The sequence below is a fragment of the Lygodium microphyllum genome, chromosome 6, assembly GCF_053477565.2.
Source record: "Lygodium microphyllum isolate KBCC chromosome 6, Lygodium_microphyllum_v1.1.10, whole genome shotgun sequence".
In the NCBI taxonomy this organism is placed as follows: Eukaryota; Viridiplantae; Streptophyta; class Polypodiopsida; order Schizaeales; family Lygodiaceae; genus Lygodium; species Lygodium microphyllum.
Genome location: NC_141140.1, coordinates 98,292,246 through 98,304,399, shown reverse-complemented (window position 1 = coordinate 98,304,399; position 12,154 = coordinate 98,292,246). Strand labels below are relative to the sequence as shown.

The following is a 12,154-nucleotide window of genomic DNA, read 5'->3' as shown; positions in this document are numbered from 1 at the left end:
GGGGAAAACTGTGTTTGTGTTTGGATTGCACGAATGGATAGCATGTAGTCTTGGCAGTTTTAAGAATGTTTCAGCCATGTGCAGGGCTGAAAAGAAATATGTAGGATGGGTTGGAAAAGAGCAGAAGACATATGGTTTGATGGCTGCAAATGAAGGTATTTTAGGGCTGTTTTCAAGGTTGATTGATGTTGATACAGTGGCTGAAATTTTTGCAACAATTAATGCTAAAAGCATGGCAGAAAAAGAGGTTATTTATGTTGACACTTTATAAATGTATGAAGTCATTCAAGAGTTTGCTAAGCATGAATGTTATGGGCTGCAAAACAGGGTTGAAGCAAGGGTGGATACAAAGTACAAAACAGTTGCAAAGAAGGTTAAGCATGTGGCTTTGCCTTTACCACTTGAAAGTGATACGTTGGCTGTGTGACTCAACAGCCTAGTTTACACGATCCACATGAAGTGGGACATAAATTTACAACTGAAACTTTACAAAAGCTGAAAATTGGTGATACAAGCTCTCTTTTACTGGCAGAAAGAGCTTGTTTCTTGTAGATGTTGGCAAGGCATGGGAAAGCCTTTTCATTTCAGCCAAATGAAATTGGATGTGTTGATCTGACCATAGTTGCACCTATGGTTATCTTTACAGTACCTCATGTGCCATGGAATTTAAAGCCTATTCCAGTGCCTCGGGCATATTTGCCTAAGTTACTAAAGTTTTTGAACGAGAAGATCAGGATGCAAATTTTGGAGCCCTCTTCAGCTCCATATTCAAATCAGTGGTTTACCGTTTCAAAGAAGAATGGTTCTTTGAGGTTTATACAGGATTTGTAGCCAGTTAATAAAGTCACCATAAGGAATGTTGGATCAGGCCCGATAGTGGATGAATTTGCAGAAGCATTTGTAGGCAAAGAAATTTACTATTCAAGAGATTTATATTCACGCTATGATCAGTTCCAGCTTGCATTAGAAAGCCGAGATATCACTACCCCATGGAAAGAGGGTTTGAATAGAGAAGAGTTGCTGGTCCTATGCATTAGACAGTTAGAATGAAGGCCTGAAGACATTGAGACAGCCATGAAAAAACTGAAGACTGCAAGGATCAAGAATAAGAAGAGGTTTAAAAAGCGACACAGACTTCGGCCACAAGCTATACAAGAAGGAGACTGGGTGCTAGTTTATGACAGTAGCTTAGAAAATCAGCATAGTGCCAGTCGGAAGATGACAAAGCGGGGGTGGTTTGGTCCATATGTGGTAAGGTTTGTTTTTGATAATGCTACCTATGCATTAAATGAGATGGATGGGACAACTCTAAGGATTCCAATGGCTAGAAAACGTATCAAACTCTTTAAACGTAGGGAGTCTTCGGCATCTGAGTTGAAGGAGCTGGATACTCAACATGAATATGAGGATATAGAAGAAGAAGAGGTAGAAGATGAAGACATTGACATGGTAGAGGATACTTCTTCTGACACTGCGGATCCATAAGACTTTGGCACATGCTAGAGGATGTGCAGGTTAGGAGGGTGTGGATGTCATGCTGCTACGTGCACACCATGTGAAAAACTCTAAAGTGCGACTTTCTTATTGATCTAGAGAGCCAATGCCATTTTACACATTAATGTTAGTGTCCATGGTTCAAACATATTAGGTTTTTAGACAAGTGTAGCTAATTTATGATATTTTAGATATTATCTCTTGTTTTAAAAAAATCCAAAAACTGTAGAAAATTTCTAGATTAGGATGACATGCAAAAGAAAGAATGTAGCTTTCAGCCATCTGTGAGGATTTTATGTAAAAAGAGATGGATGAAATTGCGCGCGTCGTGATCGCTGTTTTCAGGCAGTGAACAACACTCCGAAGTGGAAGATAAAGAAAGAGTAATCTGGCAGAATTTTTGCCAGGTGTGCTGGTATTTTATTCTCCTTTCGGAGTCAATGGAAGCATCAGATTGGTGGTCTGAGCAGTGTAGAGGAAGGTATCGTTTTTGTGTACAAGAGATTTGTCTTCTCATAATGGAGAAATAAATTGACAGGCTTCAATTCTGTGAGTATTATTCTACGCCTTCTATTTCTTTCTGCGAGTATTCTTTCATATCTTCTCTTTCTTTCAATCCGTTCTCTTCCATCTATTCCACTCCTTGAATCTCCCTTTACCCTGCTGTCTCTTACCCCCTCCGGTAGACTTTCGACCGCAAACTCTCTAACAGCGATCATACACTAAACAAGTTAATAAGAAAAAAAATCCATGAGTTTCAAAGTTGATGATTATGTTTGGTTACATGTTGAAAAGAGAAGATTGCAAAGTGTTGAGAAACGTCCTCTTGTTAAATTAGCACCTAGATTTTATGGACCTTTCAAAATCATTCACAAAATCAATGAAAATACATTTAAATTAGAACTACCCCCACATTGGAAAATCCATAATACTTTTCATATCAGTTTATTATGACCTTTAGAGGCCAATTACATGTCCACCCTGTCTATGAAAACCCTTCTTTGTTAGAAGAAGAAACTGAAATTCTTGAACCTGAAACTATTCTTGACTCTGTTTTTATGACCACTAGAACTAGCCGTAGATATTCTAGATATTTGGTTAAGTTTAAAAATCATCTTGTTGAAGAGGCCCAATGAATGCATGCATGTGACCTAAGTTCTTACATGTCACTGCTTGCTCCACATTGAGCTAATAGCAATTGAGGACAATTGCTATTCTACCCCAAGGGTATGATGCTATGAGGCATATTCCACGATGGATTCTATGATATTTTTATTCCACGGTAGATTCCGTGAGGTTTTGCAGTGGATTCCATAAAACTATATTTTCCGGGGCTCATACACAAGGTGGATTCCTTGTGTGAGAAGTTGACGGGATGCCTGTTCTTTTCGGGCGTTAGATTAATTTAATGCGCACGTGGGTGATTCCACATCAAGTGATTCTGCAAAATACATATTTAAATTAATGGACGTTTATGAGTTTAGAGTGCACTCTTATTAAATTAAGGTTAGGACAAAGTTTCAACCTATTTATTTATTTTGTAGCTAAAGAGCTGAAGACTGCTAGGTATTCACTTTTGTCAGTTTAATTTTATTATTTTCTAACAGTAGTGAATGCTTGAGTTAATGTGTATAGCAGGCAGCAATGGCATTGGAAAGCACTAGGCGATGGTGTGTATTCAAATTACCTAGAAGAAGTTATCATTTGTGATGGGCGCGGGCCTTATAATTAAAGGCGTGGCACTAATATTTATTTAGATACACTTATTTATTGAAGCGCTTGAAAAATATTGATTATTTTGTATGCGCATAGACGCTCAGTTTAAATATTTTGTTATTGGACATTGTATTTAGGCATAATCTGACTTTTAGGATACCCAACCGCTTTATTCTTTATTTGGACAAAAGCAAACACAAAAGCCAAAGCATGCTAATTGTAAATTGGGCTATTTTTGAGCTTGCTTCGTATTTTGCAAAACCTTTTTCTTACTTTACGAGTTTTAGTAGAGTTTTTTATTCTTGGGGACCTTCCGACGTTCACTACGTGTGCATACAACAATTTGTGCTCTCTCATCTAAGTGTGACTTCAATCTTTGTGGATACAAAGATTTTCTAACAAAGGATGCTTTTCTCCATAGTAGAACATATAGATTACCATAGTATTCTACATGGATGGGGCTTTGTCCATCCAGCTAAACATGCAAGTGTGGTAACTACTAGGACCATGAGTTGCATAGTGGTATTTGTTGATACAAGGGGCCCAACAACTATATGTGATGTTAAAACATGCAAAAGGAGCTACCATTTTTTGTCTTATCTACAAATTCTTCTAGAAAATCGAACCAATGACGTAGAAGCCACATACAAGTGGCAAGAATACTTCCATTAGTGTATGGGTATTAGGCTTTTAGTTGTTGCATTCAAGCTAGGAAGTGAAACCCCACTAACAAGAGAAAATTCTTACAAGTTAAATAGTAATTACAATCTTTTCTTGCCAAAGGATATGTTGTAGTGAGGAGGGTTCACTTATGTGTGTTTGGTTTTCCATTCTCATATACACTACGCATAAGGACAACTAAGACTTCTCTTAAAGGATTTGATTAGTATATGCTGATGTGGTGCTACTTTTCTTGTTCACTCATAAAGATGAGATTATAAAGAAAATTTCATCGTTACCATCATTCTAACACATCATCTTCAAAGTAAGAGATTTCTAATTGCTCTACACCATAAAGGTCTCTATAAAATGAGTCTATTAAGCTTATTTCACTTTCCCATATGCACATATGGTTGATGTTCACAAAAGCTAAATACCTACTCGTTTGTTTTCAAATAACCTTGTGTGTGCAGTGTAATAGAGTTGCATTATAATCCATAACTACTCCACTATTTAAGAAAATGCTTGCTTGCAAGTGTTAAAACTTAGCTATAGAAATCTTTTGAACTTCTATTAAACATCCTTGATCACTATTTTGTTAGTACACATGCATGAGTACATATTCCTATATGGAGAGGTATTTGGAAAGGTTATGTCTTTTACATGCATACATAGGCATGTCTACACACAAATATAAATACGTATCCATGTGTAACTTGCATGTGTATTGCTCATCCCCTCGAGGCAGTTACTCTTGAATATATGTGTGTATCACATGGGTTCAAAATAAGCAATTTTAAAAATACTAATTTTACAATTTTTTAATATAAAAAAGGGTGTCATATAAAGGAGTTACTTATAGATTGAATAAATAAGGGTTACGTTACTAAAAATAGCGATTTTTTCCAAAGTAAAATTAAAAAATATTTTTTGTAAATTTTACTAAGTAAAATACTATTTTCTTTGAGCTCACGTGGTATTTTACATTTATTTAAGAAAAATTCACACATAAGGTTATGTATAACCAAGCCTTAAACACACATGATACAAAGCATATATATATAGTAAACCCTTTGAGCCCATTCTCCACTTGCACATATCTATGCACACGTGCACATACACACACATAGAGTTGTTAAGGAAACTCCTAAACCAAATCAAATATACATAATATAACATGATAGAGAAATTTTAAAGAGATCTTTATGTATATCTTACTATTAATTTGTAAAATAAAAACTTGAGACAAAGCAAAACAAGAATTTGATATGTGTAATTTGAGTAACTCATTTCTTAAGTTTTTTCCAAAATTCTTTATTATTTGAGCACCTTTACAACTATTTCTATGTAAATTTCCCATGTGGTTATTATATTTGAACTTAGCATCTACTTTTACCTTAGCAAGCCCTTATGATTACATCACCTCGTTACATTGTAGAATAGTGCTTCCCATAAAAATAGAACTCTTGACCTTGGGTTTATTACACTATCTCTCTACATTCTACCTAGCAAGTCTTGGGATATATTGCATTACCTTGCACATTCAAGAATAGCGTAGTTTATGCTACCAATCACAACATTAGATGGGTTAATGATATAAATATGAAAATCCCGAGCCTCACACCTTGTAGTGGCCATTTTCCATAAACGGGCAACGCTCATGAAAACATGTTTTCTATCCATCTTGCGAAATGATTAACTACCAAGTCGTAGGCCGAGCGATCGGACGCATTCCATGAACGCGTGGACGACGACTTCATAGGTATCTTACATAAGATAAATACTTTCTGCATGCACGCAGGATGAAAAGTAGAGTCTCTTATTTTAATGTTAATCAGGCCGGACGCGCGTGATTGGATCCACAAGAGCGTGAAAGACCTGGTAAACAAGCTGATGACCTGCTATACGAACGATTATCCACGCAAGCTCATGACCTGGTATACGAACGATTATCCACGCATCTAGCTCGTACTACTTATATGGAATCGAAGGCTCCATCTTCCCACCATGCGATCAGCGGTGCAGCAGTTGTTCATTCCTAGACGTTAGAAAGCCGCGCTTGTGCTTGCTGAAAACCGTGATCTGCTAATACAGTATTCGCCGATCGGAAGAGGTTAACTAGCTAGTAGAGAACCATTCGGGCCCCTGCTTTCTCATAGCTACCGTCCTGCACTCACCATACGCAATACTGTATCCATGGCATCATCACTAAAGCTTGCTATGCTAATTGTAGCTATCACATTGGCGCAGCAGCTCTTCCACCCGATAACTCGCACTGAGGCGGCGGACGAGGACCCCTTGCAGGACTTCTGCGTGGCTGATCAGGGGGCGCAGGCGGCCGGAATCACAACCGTGAACGGTCTGCTGTGCAAGAATCCCCAACAAGTGCAGGCCAAGGACTTCGCCTCTCCTCTGCTTCGCCAGCAAGGCCAGTTTAACAAGGCGCTCGGCTCCGCTGTGCAGCTGGCGTCGGCCCTCACCTTCCCTGGACTCAACACCCAAGGCCTGTCCGTGGCCCGCATCGACTTCGCGCCCAATGGTGGGCTCAACCCTCCACACGTCCACCCGCGTGCCACCGAGGTTCTCTTCCTTGCCGAGGGCACGCTTGTGGTAGGCTTCGTCTCCACCACCAACAACACCCTCTTCCAGCAGACCCTGTACAAGGGCGATCTCTTCGTCTTTCCCCGCGGCCTCGTCCACTTCCAGATCAACCCGGACAAGAAGAAGCCTGCCCTCGCTATCTCCGCGCTCAACAGCCAGAACCCGGGCACCTCCCAGGTCGCCCCCGCTCTGTTCGCCGCCATGCCTCCCCTGCCGGAGGACGTGCTGCAGACCGCCTTCGCCATCGACAAGGACGAGGTTTATAGCCTCGTTAAAAGCGTCGCCACCACACTGCCGTGATGGTACTAATACGTGTCACACCATCTCAACACATCATTGCTGCACAGTCGAGGTTTACAGCCTCATTAAGACTCGCCACCACAATCCCGTTATCATGCTAATATATCCGTCATCACCACCCTCCCGTGGTCATCCTGATATCTATGTCGCACTAAGTTAACACATTATTGCTATACAAATCAATATTCTTAAGCATTATTGTTATAGAATCGATATTCTTGCCACTACATTTCTTTGATACTTGACACGCAACACCTACAAATTTGGAAATCATAAAAAGTAATCCATCCGGAGGTCACAAAATTTTGAGCTTTCATGTTCCATGATTCCCAAGTCTATTTATGAAAAAAAATATCAAAATGGAAAGCACAAAAAACGTTATGCAAGAAAAGCCCATCTACGCAATATAGTTACCATGAATATTGCAATAATTGCTATTATTACTACCCTATTGAATTTTCAAACTTCCTTTTATGCAAACGAAGCACTATGAATTTTACTTAAAAACTGACATTCAATTTATGAAGTTTAAAATTTTGCATGTGATATAGAAAATATAGTTTCCATGAACATTGCAATAACTACTATTGTTGTTTTTTGCTACCAGTAGTGCTGTGATAATTGATGCTCCTCCTCCTCCTCCTCATAACACTACTACTATGATTTCTCCTTCTACTTTGCTACTATTAGTATTGTTATTGCCATTGCTACTAGATTAGGTGTCACTAGCCAATGTGGTACATATCAAGTCTTTATGTTGGTGAGCACACTTTCACCATATAGAAATGATAGACACATTCAAACAATAAAGGCAATTATAATTGTATGGAATAAATGCACTAATGTATCTTTATCTTTGATGCTTCCTTGGAAATCCACCTTATAGATTATGTAAGATACCACGTAAGTTCAAAAGAAAGGGTATTATATCTCATAAAATTTACAGGATTATATTTACAAATAGGGTTTTTCAATTAAAATTTGAAAAAAATGCGTAAGTGTAGTAAAGAAAAAGGTGTTATTTTAGGGTCTTATAGCATATAAAGAAATGGTATTTCTTAATATCCTTTGAATGCATGTTATATAGATGAATACTTATAGATAAACCCCCTGAGCTACTTCACACTCTAGAACCAACTCTAATAAAATGGAGATAAGAATGCAAGAGTGAAAGAAAGCAAAAGACTTGATTGTGTTCATTGTTGTACAAGTAATGCTTATATATAAGGATGCCTCATAAAGAGGTCAATGTGAAAGGTGGGTGGTTAGTGGAAAAAAGTATCCACTTGGTAGATGCTATATGATAAGATGATCATAAATGAGAAGATGTGGAATGGGTAATCTTTGTTGACTTTTGAAGGCTTACATTTAAAGATATTTGAATATTCTTCCAACATACCTTCTTAAATTGATGTGATAATTGATGCTTCTCCTCCTCATACTACTGCTACTATGATTTCTCCTTCTGCTTTGCTACTATTAGTATTGTTATTGCCGTTGCTACTAGATTAGGTGTCACTAGCCAATGTGGTACATATCAAGTCTTTATGTTAGCAAGCACACTTTCACCATATAGAAAGGATAGACACATTCAAACAATAAAGGCAATTATAATTGTATGGAATAAATGCACTAATGCATCTTTATCTTTGCTGCTTCCCCAAGGAGTCCACCTTATAGATGATGTAATATACCACATAAGTTAAAAAAAAATGGTATTATATTTTGTAAAATTTATAAGATCATATTTACAAATAGGATTTTTTAATTACAATTTGAAAAAAATATGTAAGTTTAGTAAAGTAAAAGGGATCATTTTAGGATCATATAGCATATAAAGAAAGGGTATTTCTTAATATCCTTTGAATACATGTTATATAGATGAATACTTATAGATAAACCCTCTGAGCTACTTCACACTCTAGAACCAACCCTAAGAAAACGGAGATAAGAACACAAGAGTTAAAGAAAGTAAAAGACTTGATTGTGTTCATTGTTGTACAAGCAATGCTTGTATATAAGGATGCCTCTTAAAGAGGTCAATGTGAAAGGTGGATGATTAGTGAAAGATGCCACTTTTGAAGGATTACACTAAAAGATATTTGAATATTCTTCCAACATACCTTCTTAAATCGAGAAAAGACAAATTAAAAATGATTTCAAGAAAAGGAGTTACTAGTTGTTATCCCCTTATAGAAAGGAATGGGTTGCAAGTACAAAAAATGATGTCAATAGAAATCAGGAGCATTAGAGGTGAGACGAAATTTTTCATGAGTGACAAGTTTTGTGAAAATATCTATCTAGTAAGAACTAGGCACATGCTCAATGTGAAGATAGCTCTCCTAATATAAATATTTTACAAAATGGAAACATAAACTAATGTGTTTGAGTTTGTCAGAATTGACATCACCTAAAGTGATGAGTGTGATATAAGATTGATTATCAAAATAAGTGGTAAATTAAGCAACTTTGTAGTAGAAGTATGATTCCTAGATCATAATGTGATATAATTTTACTTGTTGGCACTCCAGATAGAAGAACCACCCATGAGAAGCAGGTAGCCATCAGTAGTCAATCTATGAGTGAAAATATCACCTCTCCAATCAGCATTACAACAGGCGCAGAGGGTATCTTGGGATGGAAGGTGATACTTGAGGCTCAAGCATAAGGGACTTTTAATCATTTCCTACATAGGAAAAACTAGGGAATCCCCTATCAAATCTATAGATAAAAACACACATAAGTAGGGAAAGTATTTAGGGAAAATGGAATATTTCCTAATTAGAGAAACTAGGAAATCACATAGGAAGTTTCCTACATAGAAAGGGAAAATTCCCTTCAAAGAAAACTTTTCTATATAGGGAAAATTTTCTACATAGCGAAATGTTCCATTTTTTCTAATATTTACTTTTCCTACCTACATTTATTTTTTACCAGAGAAATGATAAGGAAAACCCTTTTCTTCTTTCATATGTAGGAAAAACTTCCTATGTGCAGAAATTTTCATACATAGGGAATTTTCCTATGTTTCCCCACATAGGGAAATTTCCCTACATTTGATAGTTTTCCTACATAATAAATTTTTTATGTTACTCTAGTTTCTCTCTAATTGGAAATGTTCCATTTTTCCTAGTTTGCACATTCCTACTTCTATGAATTTATAAGTAGAAATTATACACTAAATTTAAAACTAGGATATACATAGATTGTTTAGTTAATTTCAAATAGGCCATAATGTACATCTAATAGTTTAGATAGTTTTTCCCTAAATACAACTCTTGATGAATGAAATTCTTGCGTACGACGAATGTGCAACATGCAACCTTTTCCTAACTACTACGTACTTAAATGAGATTATAGGTTTTTTTTCCTATGTTAAGAGAAAAATCCTAGATATGTAATATTTTCTATATAAGCTTTTTTTCTATGTGGAGAATTTTTTTTAATGTAGATAATTTTATTTTAAAAAAAATATTTAAGTAATTTATATGATGCCATAATATGGTGGCACTATATCCTTACTCTAGTTGATTCCTAATGGCTAATGAAATGATAAACATAGACATTGCATTGTAAATTACTTGGACATAGAATTGAAAATCTCTATCACTTGTGTCGATGCCAATGCTAATGGGTTGCTTGGGAATTGCTCGAAAAGGAGAGCTTGCTCATCATTGTCAAGTAGTTCCATGTAGCTATCGATGGTTATGGCATGTATGTCCCTCTACAATACATAGAGATGTATCGGCACAATGGGAAGCTTAGCTAAATCAATCACAGAATGCAAAAAACTTGAGCAACCCACAACCAAAACCTCCCACACTGAAAGTGAAGAAAGAAATAAAAATAGAACTTGCTCATCAAGAACAAATAAGCAAGCCAAACTCAGAATGGGGACACTATTAACAAAAACCATAGTCAACAATAGTAGCCAACTCACATAGATATACAGAAAAACCTGTAGCAACCAAAATAAATACGACATGTTGCTAGAAAATGGGTCGCATAAAAGGCTAAAAAAAAATCAAATTGCTGTCAACTTTGGCTGCAAAGAAGACTTACAACAAGGTGCGTCAAATGTATAGAAATACCTAAAAAGAGACTCAACCAAGTAGGACAATATTCTAGTATCACACTATATGCAAGGCACACAACAAGAAGTAGCACTCTCTCAACAACCAAGTTCACATGCTCTAGCAATATCAATCCATAGGAGACAATTGCAGAGGAGACAACCATCAACACACAGGAAGGTCATGTAAGAAAACTCGAACCACTAATCCACATAGGAATTTCTTCCCTCAATAGCTACTTGAAATAAGAGTCCCTAAAGTAGTGGAAACTATGGGATTGAAGGCAAGTTTTTACTTGAGCATATGCATAGATTTAGGTTTTGGAATAACCCAGTACCACTTCCATTAGCAATCAAGTAGCACTTGCATTAGATTTGCTCCCATAAATGTAGCAGTTTCTACGAAAACCATGTCATCAAGGAAAGAAAGCAGCTTCTTCTCTGAAGACTATCTCACTCAATGCATTTTAAATTTCTTCAACTTGTACAACTTATTCTCACTATTTCTTCACAAATCTTTCTTGGTGAACGTACAACCACAAAAAACACTGGAGTTATGTGCCTTTCTTGGTGGAAATCATCTGTAGGTACAAAGCATTTCTTTAGCTCACCCCAGCAATGTTCATCCTACTTGCAGCTTGACACAAGCCAAAATTCTGTATTCTCTTCTCAAATCTGCTCTTACTTTTAGTTTTTAAGGTTCTATGACCTACTTCAATAGTCTCTTCTTCTACTATTATTTCACCCAAGAAAGCAGCCATAGCCAGATATTGCAACTCTTGATTTCTCTCCCTTTGTGTCCATATTTCTAAATAAGAAGCCATAATCTGCATCTATTTCAAGCCCGAAGGGTCTCCACTTGAAGCAGCAAAGCTTGCAAGATTGTGAAGATCAATCCCACATGTCACAACTAGTCAAAGATGGAGCTACAGGTAAGCTATAGCCCAATGCCATCAGCAAAATTGAAAATGGGCTCCAAACAATGGTCCGCTCACATATTCCTCCTTGAAAAATAGCATGAGGAGAGGGCACAATAGTTTGATAACATTAGTGATGATGATGATTATTGTTAGCTCACAAATAACCTTTCCAATGCATAGCGGTTCAGTAAGCCCACTCACAAGCTCGATCGCATGTGAGGTTGCCTTTGTTTAGTATGGCAAGAGCCTTTGGTTCCATAAAACATGAAAAGAGAGGGCAATTATAGCAATGATCTCATGCTCTACAAGCGTAAGATGCATGTGATGCTAAAATTAATGTTGTTATTGTATAGGGTATCCATCAAGCTACAAGCTCCACAAAAGTAGCTCC

General features: G+C 36.9%; 1 pseudogene; it reads left to right on the top strand.

Annotated features, from left to right (window-relative positions):
- Positions 1–5,901: 5,901 nt before the first annotated feature.
- On the top strand, positions 5,902–6,994 carry LOC148034848 (germin-like protein 8-2 pseudogene; annotated as a pseudogene).
- The last annotated feature ends 5,160 nt before the right edge of the window (positions 6,995–12,154 follow it).